Source organism: Ambystoma mexicanum, chromosome 1q (assembly GCF_040938575.1).
Source record: "Ambystoma mexicanum isolate Mex_15411 chromosome 1q, UKY_AmexF1_1, whole genome shotgun sequence".
NCBI lineage: Eukaryota > Metazoa > Chordata > Amphibia > Caudata > Ambystomatidae > Ambystoma > Ambystoma mexicanum.
Window position 1 is genome coordinate 694,627,738 of NC_090922.1, and position 14,038 is coordinate 694,641,775.

Consider the following 14,038-nt stretch of genomic DNA (forward strand, 5'->3'; position numbering starts at 1 on the left):
TAGTTGGTCATGAAAGTTACATCCTCATTTATAAGCCATCTTTGGAGGTTCAGGGAACAACAGTGTGTGGCTTTATTGAGGATTTCTTGTATAAGTGGCTTGATGTTGCCTACAGGGTGTGTCTCTAATACTATGAATGTTGTGTTGTCTTTGAGTAGATGCATATAACTGGCCTTATAAAATGTAGTGTCCATGACAATAATTGGACCACCACCAACAATTGCACCACCTTTATCAGCTGGCTTGATCGTGATTGTTGTATCTTCCGATAAATTCTATTGTTTATCTCAATTTGTTTACTCTTAATGTTGGTATTACTCTGCGTATAGTTGACTTTGTGTAACTCTGGTAGCTGGGTTATTTGTATGAGTGTATTAAGTTCGGTTTCTTCTTCTTTTAAATTAAAATGTTTTATTGGTTTAAAGCAAAAAAGAGAAATGACCAAGCAATGGCGATAACCACATAAACCTTTAACATTATTACATCATCATGAATTACTTCTTCCAAAATGTCAAGAGAAGGAAGTATATAAAACATTTTCCTTATTCCCTTTCATTCAAATCCATTTCTATCTTTAAAACTCTTTCAATCATTTTCAATACCGCAATTACTAAACTGGTCTTTTCTCCCATAATAATGCAAGCCCATCACTCTTTTGGACTCAGATTACTTTCATCAATAGCACAGTCAGCTAGATAGACTTGTCTAATTTCTTTTAGGGAATCACAGGCAGTTACCCAGTGGCACAGTGTTTCCACAATGACTTTGTCTTTACAAAAACTACATTGAGCATTTTTAATGCCAGGCATTTTCCTAGCCCACATGACTTTTCCTGTGGCTAGACTATTTAGTCTACACATAAGGAGCATGTTGCAGTAGGTTTCATTTCAAGGTCATCATAGTTCATGGAGGACTCTTTCAGTTCTCGGTCAAAAAAGACTTTCAACTTCCTTTTATGTAATAACTTGAACAAATTGATACGTTCTAAAAAAGGGCAGTATTTTGAGTCGCCTAAAATGAAAGTCCTAAGTTAAGAAAATTCAAGTGTTGGGGTGTTAAATCCCTACTAAAGCTGTTCCTTACGATGGATTTGCATGCTTGCCTTTTGGTTTTCATTTTCTATTTACCTCTTCTGTTTTTCTGCTTTCTAAAAAATGTAGATGTGCTTGTTGGTCCCAAGGAGCCTGGTTGTGAAGATATAATTTCTGGATTGATATCATCTTTATTTGGTAATGTTTCTGCAGCATAGGATCCCGCCACTACTTGTGGTGTCACTACTTGGTTCGCAACTATCTTGTGGTGTATTCCATGTATTCACTTGGAATGAATGAGGAATTTAACCTGAGTGTTTTCCTATGAATAAACTAACTTGTAGTGATGAACTTATATTTCCTTGTATAAACAATATTAGAGATCATACATTTTTTAAACAACACGACTCTATGACATAGTATGGATACAATTATGACAATAATGAAGAATTGTGCTGATAAGATATTGAAACTGTGGTTGTTTCTTATAGTAAGAATTTCCTTTTGTATATTTGGTAATTCCATCAATTACATTTGATGATATCAGAAAGGTATTTGCAAAATGTATTTGTTTATTTTATATTTGTAATATGTAAGGTATGACGATATACTATGTCTCTGTATGCATCGTATTAGGGACTATGCATCATCTTAAATATTTGAATAATGTGATTATTGTCACAATGCAGCCTTACCGCTCACGCTGCGCCATGCCTTCTTGGAAACTCACCTGGAGGCTCTGTGACTGGCGACTGCGGGGGCTTTTGCAGCATCTACCAATGCGACATCCCCGGTTCATGGGGACTGCCATCTTCATTCTTTCGCACATGTGCACGGGACCAGCAGCCTATTTCTGTGCATGAACAGTGAAAGCAGCATTGGCAGTCACCCGTGGTAACGCGAATAAAAGACGCAAGCCTCTGGGCCTATAAAGAGGCTCCAGTCTGAGTTCTCAGTGCGTTGCTACCTTTTCAGATTGGATGCTTGTTGCTGCTGGTTTGTTGCCTGCTGCTGGCCTCTTTCTGCCTTGTGACGTTGCCCAAGTATTTCTGCTGCTGCATCATTCTCTTCTGTTGCTGGTCTTGTCATCTGCTAGTTTTCAGTATCCTTGCTCTACCCTCCTTCCTGAGGACCCCATTCTTCCTCTTTCTTCTTTTGTCCTTTGCCCCGTGTTCTCTTCTCCTCACTTCTCTCCTTCCTTCTGTCTCCCTTGGGCCTTCTACGTCAGTGTCTCCACTAACTGACACTTGCTAATACGTGGTTAGTCATTCCTTGTGGTGCTGGGAAGGGGCTCCCTGTCCCTGGCCGCTGACATATTCACGACCCAGGTTCCGGAGTGTCTTTCTCATAGCTCTGTACAGGACCGGATTGGACATCGGGCTGAAGACCTACCCATGACCGACAAAAAGTCAAAACATCAGGTACGTCGAAGTCACAGAGGGCACACCTTGACAATTATATTACTATTCAATAATATATTGCGTATTAAATCGTGATTACAATCCTAATCATACAAAATACTCTCATTTATATATTCTTATACATGTGAATATTCTATCAACTTCTTGTAGATACAACATATTTTTCACACACGCTTGTCAGTTTTCTGACCCTGGCCTAACTCCTTCATTGATTAATAATACGGATGTCTGAATTACAGTTTCTTTATTTTAGTTCTCCCAATTTCTTTCACTATTAACATTGACAACATCAAAGTTTGTGGATCGAGTTATCTACGTTCATGCAATGACGTCATTATGGTCCATCTAACATACGTTGTTACGCCTACTTATATAGATGCCATTTTCTAACCATTTTTGGGAATTGCATTATGCTACTTCGTACTACGTGGATTAACAGGAACATCTAGGTGAGTGCTACATAAATCTAGATTTAACTTTTGCATTAGAGTAGGAAGTTTAATTTCCGTTTCTTTTACTAACAGACTTCTATTTCTCAAAAAGTTTATTTTAGACTCTTGAAATAAAGAGCAAACCTTCTTCGGCATTGAGAGCAAGTTTTCATCCAATACTGAACTGTGATACCCATAAGATACCTATAACATGATTAGTTTAACTTGAGGGAACTATACTATACTTCATATCTTCACAGAGATCCTTTGAATAGGATGCATCCATATGGATAAAATGCCAGATAATTAACAGAAAATCTGCATAAGCTGATCCTGAAAATTTCATCAGGTATCTAACTCATATGAGAAGTTAAAATAATACTCTACATTGATACCAATTAGTAAATTATGTTCTTAACACTTATATGTTATGATATCTGAATGATCTGATATCAACATCAAACTGTAATCAATATTATATGATCCATACAGAAAAAGATAAATATATCTCCCGAGGAAGGGAACATGTTCCCGAAAAGCGTTGAGCAGAATGTATTAAAAAATTACTATATTGAATCACTGTAGCATGATTATTGCACAGAACTGGATACGACAGAGGTCTACAGAGAAGATATGTTTATGTTGACCATACTTTCTCTTTAAATTACAAATTATTGAATTGATGTTTGAGCATTTAAGTGCATGAAAGTTGCAATTTATGAATTATTTTATTAGCAAACTTGATGTACTTAATACAATTTTGATTTATTGACAGATATCAGTACCGCAGGTGTGCGGGGGATTAGAGTATCCAACATTTTAGGATACTACTCTATATTTTTCTGTGAACCCATCTCAGCCAGGGAAAGGGCCCCCTGTGATTCTTTCACAAGACCCATGTGTGTCCTCTGCAGACTCCTTGCACTGCCAAGTGCAGGTGGTGCGGTCAGATTACCATGGGCATTCTCCCATGCTAATGCATACCCAAAGGCTCAGCTTCCGCTCTGAGTACATGAAGGAGGCTACTTCTGGCAGGCTCTTTCATGCCAGCGAGAGCTTCCACCATCTTGCCAGGTTTTTGTAATGGGCTAAATGGACTTCCCAACAGCATCTCTGCTGACACCCGAGTGGTGTCTTAACACTCTTTACAGAATAGCACCCTGAACTTACTAATGGCGGTATATCTTGTCAATCGTACTATCCCAGATTGTAGCCTACTGGCAAAGGGTGCTAAGATAGTGCTTCAGATAGCCCAGGAAACTCTTGATCTGATTTTCATAGATTGATGCCAGGATTGGGCAGGAAGAATTCTCCTTGTGATTTAGTTTGTGCTTCTACCAATCAAAGAACCAGGCCTTCTATTTGCTCCAGTACTAGCATATCCGAATTGGGAAACATTTTAATGGCAGATCATAAATAACCATCGGATCAAATTAAAACGTGCTGCTCATTAGGCCCTGTTGAACTAAAACATGGTATATGGTGGCCATTAGGCTTTTTCCTCCATACTGCATATTCAAACTGGCAGGTGGGGACAGCTTTTCCTTTTGCATTGGCCAATAATGAGGCTCCCCATCCCAGCAAAACCTATGTCCTACTCTCCGACAGAGACTGTATATTGGTTTAAAAAAGCTAATTGTTACGGGCAAAGTGATGATTTCTTTGGTAAATGAAATCAGAAAACACTAATCAGAAAACAGTTTCTTCTGATAGACAATAGTGTACATTAACTGTCAACGTCAGACGCACCTAAAGCAATGAGAATGGGAGAAGGCGATGCAGTTTAGTTCATCACCCTTACAGGAAACACGTCCACGGATATATGCAGGATAAGTAGCAATTTAGGGTGTCTTGACTAAAAATTATACCAACACATCACACGTTTTTGTTATATGGGTGAAACCAGTTGGAAGAAATTCCCAGTGGTCATGCGTTTGGATACTGCATGCCAGTGGCACTCGGGGAAAGAGGCTGCATGTCACTGCACATCCTGATTAGTCCAGAACATTGGAAAATGATCCATTATTATTAAGTGGATGGGCCGAACAAATCAGATGTATTTATTGTTAAATAAACTGTGAGTCTTCTCATTGTGTAAATGCCACATGTTTGCTTGATGAACACCACACTCAGCCATTCCCAGAGGAGGCTCACACTGTAGTCTTTGTTAATGTCTTTTATCCCCTCAGATATGGCCCAGTCAATATCATGCACGTGGAGCCTTACAATTAATTGCTAGGATGTAGCTGGATCCTACCTCTTCCATATCCACAGCCTCTTCTGTGCTGCCAACCTTTGTATTTTTACGCTGTCATTTCCTTGTGAGCAGGTTGCTGCCCCCAAGAATGTATATTGTATCCCTCTGAATGTATCCCTGATAGTGCACTACACAACTGGCAACCACTCTTATTGAAACAAGAAATGTGGCAAGTAAAGCGTGCCGGGACATTTGAAGACTTCTCGATGGTAAGGATTAATATGGTCAGCCAAAAGGAGTGATTTCAGATGCATCTGCATCAACTCGCTTGACTCACATACTGTACATACAAGTGTCATATGCAGGACGTTGTTTCGTGCTCCTGTAATTTTAAATCTCTAATCTGGAGTCTTGGATCATTTTTCATGCTCTGCATAATTACAAGCGAGATTATTGCGGTAAGACACAGCAACACACACGAATACACCTAGATAAAGATGGCACTAATCATGAGCGTTTGTGGCAATGGCACCTGTGGTCCCAAGTGCAGGTTTTTGCCACACTCATGGTTACTTTGCTGTGTTGCATCCTTCACTACTTCGCCAGCCACTATATTTTTGTCCATAGTTGCCAACATTCCTTATTCCTTTCAGGGTATGTTAGCCTACTCCTGTTTTTTCCTTGCATTGAATGACTTATAGTTCTGGATATACAATGGGGGAAATCAAATACTACAATTCCCAGAATGCAAAGGATAAACGAGAACTGGACTGACATCTATTTTGGATCCTAGCAGGCATGGCTCTTCGTCAGGAGTATAAAGCTGTACACAAGACATACCATTGACATCTTGCTGTTGCTTTCTCTGTTGCTTCTTTACGTCTCTTCCTAATTCTGATTCCATTCTTCTCTATGCCCTAGATCCTTTAAAAACCCAGATTGCGGTGTAGAATGGCACAGAAGCAACCAAAATAACAGATGGCATTAAAACATGAATAGAAGGCATTCTTGATTATATGATTCCTCTGCCACATACACAAAATAAGTCTTTAGTGTAAAGCCTGCAAGATGTACCTTGACATGTTGGTGGTTGGGATGACCAGTTTCCCAATATTGTGCACTCGACAACTTCAGATCCATTTCTTACAAATCCACTTTTGCAGGAAAAGGCACAGTGGGATTTAAAACTGAATTCACCAAGATGGTGGGAGCAGTTCATGGGCAGGAGCTTCCACTGCAGGACATTTTGTAGCTGTAATAACAGGTTTACGGTCATTTCATCTAAAACCATTGCATCTAATGCCATTCCATCGAAATGTTTCCATCTAAAAAATTTCCATCTAATGCATTTTTTTGTTTTAACCCCCCCACCCCCAGTTTTTTACCCTTTAAAATACACCTGAACAAAAATGAACCCCTTATCCCCCCAAAAACATGCATTAGATGGACATTTTTTAGATGTAAAAATGTTGATGGAATGGTATTAGATGGAATGGGTTTAAATGAATTGACTATATACCATAATAACATATAGTAATATTCATTGATTATGTGATTATAGCAACACGAAGTCAATTTCGAATGTGTGCTTGTCCTTGGGTGCCCACTCCAGCGTGAGATCTCTCGTGTGTAAGAAGCGAAGATTGTTAAAGAACAGCGTACAAATGTCCACACCCATTTTCACTTTTGTATGTAATGTATAAAGATGCAACCTCCTCAAAGAGGTACATGCTTTGTTGGGGGGTAAAGCCATTTCTGGTTTTGGCGCTTTGGTGGCGTAAGCCACCTAATCGCTAACACATTGTACTGGAAATTTTAAAAAAAGGAGAAAGGGAAGTTTGGGAGCAGTGTATGGTGTTGTCATGGCAACTTGCAGTGCGTGGAGATGAAATGGGCGAAGCACCATTTGGGCCTTCACCCTCTCGCTCAAGTCAGGCGGCCTGCTACTGTTATTGTGGAAGCTGCGCAAGCTCCGAAGTAGGAGCAAAATCACGGCACTTAACTATATGCCAGTTATTTTTCTGATTTGTATGCACCAATTGTTTTTTTTCCCTTAAACTCTGGTGGACTATGTTTAAAGTCTGTGGCAGAGTGATACCGTTTCGAGCCAAAGCTGCAACCATTTGCAGCCTGCATCCCCGGCGTACCCATAACATTTATGGAGGTCTGCGCCCTAACATCTGGCGGCCGGCTGTGCTTCACTTTTGCGGCCACAGGCTTCGGACCCTATTTGGTTTGATGTGAAGACCAGTGGCATGAATTTCGCGGTAACGCTTGACTTCACAAATGCATTTTGGACGCCATTACGGTAATCGCGTTCTGTGCAGGGAGCAGCGGGCGGATCGAGGATGGCGCCTCCATATGTCTTTGCGTGAGCTGCTGTGTGAGCCTCTCATGGGATTTGGTCATCTACATGGAGTAGTGAAAGGAAAGGCTGGCGTGGAGGCGATCCATGTGGTATCAGCCTTTGTTTGTGGGGAGATTGTCCCAAAGTGTGTCTCCGAAGGTGAGACATGCTATTGAAAGTTTGGTTTTGCTGATCTAACGTTTTGGGTTTCTACTCTGATCCCTAAGTGCTGCACATGTTTTGTTTGACAGTCCTCATCCTGCTGACAGTCCCGGGTTGGGTGCTGGTGAGCTTCCCATGTTGTCTACTCTTCTTAGTTAGATGGTGTATTGCTTTTTCTGTGCGTTTTCCATAACGTGCAGATTCTGCCGCTTTCTTGCTTGGAGTTGTCATCAGTTGGATTAAGCCTGGAGCCATTAAACCGATGTTTAACACTTACATCACACCCATGTTGTGGAATGGTGGTTAAACACGACAGTAGTGCACACAGGAACTGGCGACCGACATGTCTGCTTGTACTGACCTCGCACACAACCTAGGTTAAATACATGATGATCCCTAATACTTATTATCATTGTAAAAAAAGATTATGCTACTTACCTTCACGTGTGCATACAATCCACACTTTTTGTCAAATATGTGCCCTGTGTGCTGGACTCCCTCTTCCACCACTCACTAACTCCACTCTCTTTACTCCCACTCTCTCTACACCACCAAACCCACCCCCACACAACCTCCTCCACACTCTCTACCCCACCCCAACCTCTTCCAACCTTTCTAGCACCACCCACCCAACTCTCTCTACAACCCACTCACCCACCTCACCACTACTCTCTACCCCTCGCATCCTTCCTCTCACACACTTGCTTTATTTCTTACCCTCTCAATCTCAACTTTTCTCACTCATATTTCCTCTTGCTCATTATCAATCGCACTTTCTCTTAATCATTTCCTCCCTTGCTCTATTCTGTTTCCTTTTCATTCTCTTGCACACCTGCATCCCTTATCGCATCCTCCTTTAAAACTTTGCACCCTCCTCCTTGCATCCTGGTACCTATAAATGTGAAATGCAAATAACATCTGTAAACACCAAAACTGTTGGCATTGCCAATGCTTGTTACTCTGGTTATAGAGTAGAAAAACCTTTAATCGCCTCAGGTAAAGCTCCCCAAATGATCTGTGGGAGGTACACCTGTTTATGGTCTTTTTTAAATTATTTAAAAAAAGGTAATTGTAGAAAAATATATCTAGTGCTGCTTGAAATACTGCATAAGACTAGACAGGGGAATAAAACTGACTTCAAAGATAAAGTAATGGTTGGATATGCAGTGAACTTTCTAATAAAATACATGTTTTAACAGTAAGACCCCATATTCGCCTCCTAGCAGTCATATTGTCACCTATAAACTGTGCACTGTGCATTAATCTAAATGATACGATATGATATATGTTATGATATGGCATTTATAACGCGCCTATACACAAGTGTTTCAAGGCGCGACTAGGTAAGGGAGGGGGAACAGAGGGAAGACAGAGACAACGATCTTACTAGGCCAGGTGACATTGAGATCATGCAAGTGCAGGGGAGGGGGGAAGGGAAAAGTGGGGGGTAGAGGGAGCAGTGCAGTACATAGGAGAACCGTAAAATAAATAAAGGCAATAAATAAAAAAGTGCAGCCAGCTGGTGGCAAGTGCAAGGATAAGTCAAGACATCAGATGTCAACTGCTGCTAAGGGGATGTAGGGGTACAGAAACAGTACCCAAGTGCAAGGGTTTCCAGGGGGGAAGTGTAGGTGTGCAACTATTGGGGAGGAGACCTGGGCCCGAGATCAGAGGGTAACCAGGTAACCAGTGCAGCTTCAGGATCAGCCAGGAGATCAGCAGGGGAGAGGAGGAGAGAAAGCAGAAGCAAAGAGGAGGGTTTTGAGGTGCTTCCGGAACCGGAAATAGTTATCCTCAAGTTTCAGAGAGGCAGGGAGGCTGTTCCAGAGGGAGGCCCCAGCAGAAGAAAGAAATCGACCACCAAATCTCAATTCTCTCCCAAAATGAGATAGCAAAATACATATATCTTATTTATTACATGTATATAATATATCATTCAATATGGCTGGACTTTGACTCAAATAATCATTTTCAAATATTGTGTTCAAAATACCAGGCATTACTAATTAGAGAACAGGTTCCACCGTGAACTTCAAATCAGATGGCTTTCATCAAAAATACAAATAATTCAAAGTTTATTTTGAAGGATCATGATGACTTCTGATATGCCAGGGTAATCTGGAACATAGGTTTAAATTAGCATTATGTTCTTGTTATTTATTATTTCTTTACATACATTTATTGTACATAAAATGTAAAAGTCGTTGACTATCCTAACTCCATTAATCTATACATCATCTCTCCATATGCATGCATGCTATGTTCCCCTGTGTCTATTCTAAATCTTTATGGTTAAAAATTCTAAACGGTTGTCCAAATTGCAACACTGAGATATGTGCACATATATATTTACATATGTTCTCTTACAAGAAATCTAGCAATTACAAAACATTTCTTCTGTCACATTGCATTTTTCATGTCCCAATGTAAATTCTGGCCTAGCAAAGTGCAGGGAAAAAGGCGGTGTACAAGGGTCTATTCTGCCTTTTGCCTTGCACTATTGCACTCAGCCATGCAAATTGCGTAAACGGTGCCTGTCTTGTACGCATGACAGGCGGCGATCACAATGGATCCCAATGGGTTCTGTCTGGTTTTTGCTGGTGCATAAAGCTAGTGGACTCCATAGTGATGCACAGCATTTGTGCCAGCATGAGAATCCATGTTGGCACAAGTGCTGGGAGTATTTGCATGTCGGAAATGAAGGGAGCGGCAGAAAGGTTGCTTTCCCCCCCTTCCAACGTACAAATTGAGGAAGATGGGGCGTAACATAACACACATGTGTGATGTCTTACTCAAGGCTTTTACGCATGTTTCTTACATTACACCCCTCTCCAAAATGAGCTCGTATGTGAATTCATGGCTCTAGTGCTCTCTGTGAGGAAAATGTGTGCATGTGCGCGTGATGTCATCTCCATGCCACACGAAACTATAATATTTGTAGTTCTTTATTTTAAACTAAAAATGAACCGTGCTTCCCTGTTGTAATATATTTACCAACAATTCCACGTTTTCTATTGTAACCCTGATTCACCACTCTGGTACTCTATAGAGGTGTTAGCAGCTATCACATGATTTCTTCTACGCCCCCTGTGAAGATGTTATTTTCTGTAGTTTATTCTATAGTTTTTCTGTAGGAGTGTATTCGACACACATTCCCAGTTCTCTAGTCTAACCGAGTTGCACTCAAAGGACAGCATGAGCAGAACAGTTCTGTTCACTCTTCAAGATATGAATGTCAACATTTAACAATGAACAGGAGGCAATTACAATGGGGTTGTTCACATTGCTCTAGTGGAAATGTTAACCACAAGGATCAGTAAGATACATCTTTCTAGGATTTACACATGCCTCACACAAATTGGCACACATATGAAATTCCCTAAATTTCTCATTTGGAAGGATGGTCATGAGCAGATATATACATACAAATAAGTTTGCATGTAAAGCAGTGATATTCCGGGATTGTACATAGTGCAACAAACATTTTTAAACTTTGCTTCTCATCTTCTTTGAGCGCATCTGTGTTAGAATAGAACCGGAGGAATGTTTGTGAAATGCATTCCAAATTAAAAAATATACAAAATCCACTACATAGAATAACATGCCCACATGGTGCAGATATCATATCAAGCGCAAGTGCGCTATGAGGGCACATGTTGAACACGCGTGGTTAAATTGACCCACCAACACTGCAGACTTATTTTCTTACAGAGAGAACTGGATTGGTGAATCTGGCTTGGAATTCAAAAGAAATCATTTTTGCCAGATACATTCCAGCAGGAAAGAATTGCTCATTTTTAATGCAAAAAAAGAACTTTAGTTAAAAAAAAAACGCAAAATAATAAAAGGGCCATGTGTCAGAGATATGATGTCACGTGCACAACCATAATGAGGTCTCACACTGGAAACACGTGGTTACATCTACATGCAAACACTCATGACCAGAGTTGTGAATCCTTCTGGAGACTGCTTTTTTGGGGGGAAGAGAAATTATTTTTTTTTAAAACTAGTTTTATTTCATCAAGAAGTCACACACTACCAGGCAACACAAAACTAACAATAATTATCTGATTTTTAGAAAACTGATAAGAAATCAAAAGAATACTACCTCTAGGTACAAAGGAGCTAAAGAAGGTCTGGAAATGATCACCCTCATTTAGGTTGTACTGCAATTCTATGCATTATAATAAAAGAATCCCAGAAAATTAAAGGAGTCCAGGGATCATCTCCAGGTTTGATGTGTGTTTGGTGAAGTTTGAGAAGTTGATACTTTGACTAGAACATTTGTTCATATGAGGGTTTAGAAAAAACTGGCATATTACATTAATATGCATCAAGTCTAACAAATTCTGATAGCTCAACAGTAGAGTGGCAAATACTCTGCAAATGTGTATTTCTCTCTTTCCTTTCTCCAGTTATAGGTGGGCGCAACTAACTTAATATGCACTAACAGGATCACAAGACATGTTAATTGATGGCGAAGTTATAAAATTCAAACAGTGGGAGTCATAATAAAAAAAGTTCATGTAGGGTTACATCAAGCTGGTCCCTGTCTTTTGTCACTTTAATAGAATGCTAAATGTAGTATTGCTCTTGTCTTCTAAATACCAGGGTTTAAAATATTTGTTTGTATTGTTTTTCAGATCAATGTATGGTCTTTCACCCTTTGCCTCGTGTGTGCACAGAGGTTTTTTTCATATTGTTAATGAATTTGATTTAAATTTTTTTGCTAAAAACATTTATAAAAATCTCCATATAACAAGTAACCTCGAAGGAAGGAATAGGAGGACATCTTTAAAAAGACAGAGATTGAGATTTGGGCACAAGATTGATGTACAGACATATGTATATGTTACCCAATATTTCTCCCATGCCTTTTGTATGTATATTGGAAATAGAAAGGTTACACTCTATTGATCTGTGTGCATGCAGTTTGACTTGTTCTGCAATAGCACAGGCATGCTTACGTGCAGAACCAGGAGAAACTGGTGTCTTTGCGTGTGAGCTTTCTCAGTGTGCACTGGGCTTGCTATGTTTGGAAGGGTGGCGTCCAGTGTCTGCGCTGTTTTTTGTCTGCTGATATTGGGTTTGTAGCATGATCATAGATGGGAGTGTAGTTTGTGTTTTTTGGTGGGTTGTTTCACTAGCCATCTGGACATGTGTAGTACATGAGAGATTATGGTGTGGGAAAGAGAAAGGGGGTTGGTTAGTTTGCTTCTGATGATCGCTCTGTGTTGAGTAGTTTTAATGTTAATGATGTCGTTTCATTCTGTCTGTTTCAGTGTATTGTGCCATGTTCGCTTTGGTCCAGGAGTATGGTGTGTTGGGGCACACGTCTATGTTTATCCCGGTGAGTTGAATAGCCCAATTTTCTTTTTATCATTTCCTGAATGTTAGGTGGTCTTCCATCGTTCTTATTTCCTTTGTTGTCAAGTTCCATAGTGTGGCTATCAGATAGGAGAAAGCTGTTCCTCCAAATTTCTTTTTCTCGTAGTGTCTTGTTTCTATTTGGAGGTTGTTGCTCAATGTTTGTTGTTTTATTTGCCAACAGTGGAAGAACTATTGGAAACTGGCTATAAAATGTCAGTAATTGCTATGAAAATAACTAAACACAGCTCCCAAACATGCTGGCCATTGTCTTGGTTTGGGATAACCTAGGTCTATTGTACACCTCACACCAAGATTTTGTTTATTGGGTAAGTTGTTTTGATGTCATCCCAATCACTATCTTCCAGCTTCCCCACTGAACCAAATTGTATCATCAAATATTGTTAACCTAGGCAAGTCACTTTAAGTTTTAAGCACTTAGAAAGTAGCTTAATCCTAGTAAACACAGTGAAACCAAATATACTTCACTAGACAGACCATGTGCACTATCCTTAAAAACAGAACACATGTCACATTTGAAACATGTTTACTGCCACCCTTGCCAGTGATGTTGTTGTCATTGTCCTCCTCTTTATCACATGGATTTAAAATGTCTGCCAGTGATTATGAGGCATTACCTTCAGATTCTGAGTGCAAAGTCAGTGCACACTTTGAGAATAGCAGTGATGAAGCAAAACGACTAGGTCTCGTAATACTGAATGATACATTCTCACCACCCCCACCAGCACTACCAACAACAACAACAACAACAACAGCAACTCTACCAGATTTAAAATCTTGGGAAGACAGAATAAACATTTAGCACTTATGGATCACAACAGTGCAAGCAAAGCCAACATCTTGAAAATTAAGAATCACAGGCATTAGTAGGTGTATACAATTTTTTAAAATTGTGCCACTTAAAGTTAAGAAAGTGCCAGTTTAGTACTGCATACTCACTTTGTCCCAAATTAGAGACCTGCATTTTAGTCATTGAGACATGTATGTGTGTATTGGGTTTTTCTTATAGTGCAAAGTGCAAAGCAAGCTAGGAAACGTGTCTAGCAAGCATAGGAATGCTG

General features: G+C 39.9%; 1 protein-coding gene across 1 annotated transcript in view; it reads right to left on the reverse strand.

The window, feature by feature from the left end:
- The window catches only part of LOC138535425 (P-selectin-like), an 899,675-nt gene that overhangs the window by 239,190 nt on the left and 646,447 nt on the right, over positions 1-14,038 (reverse strand). The window lies entirely within an intron of this gene.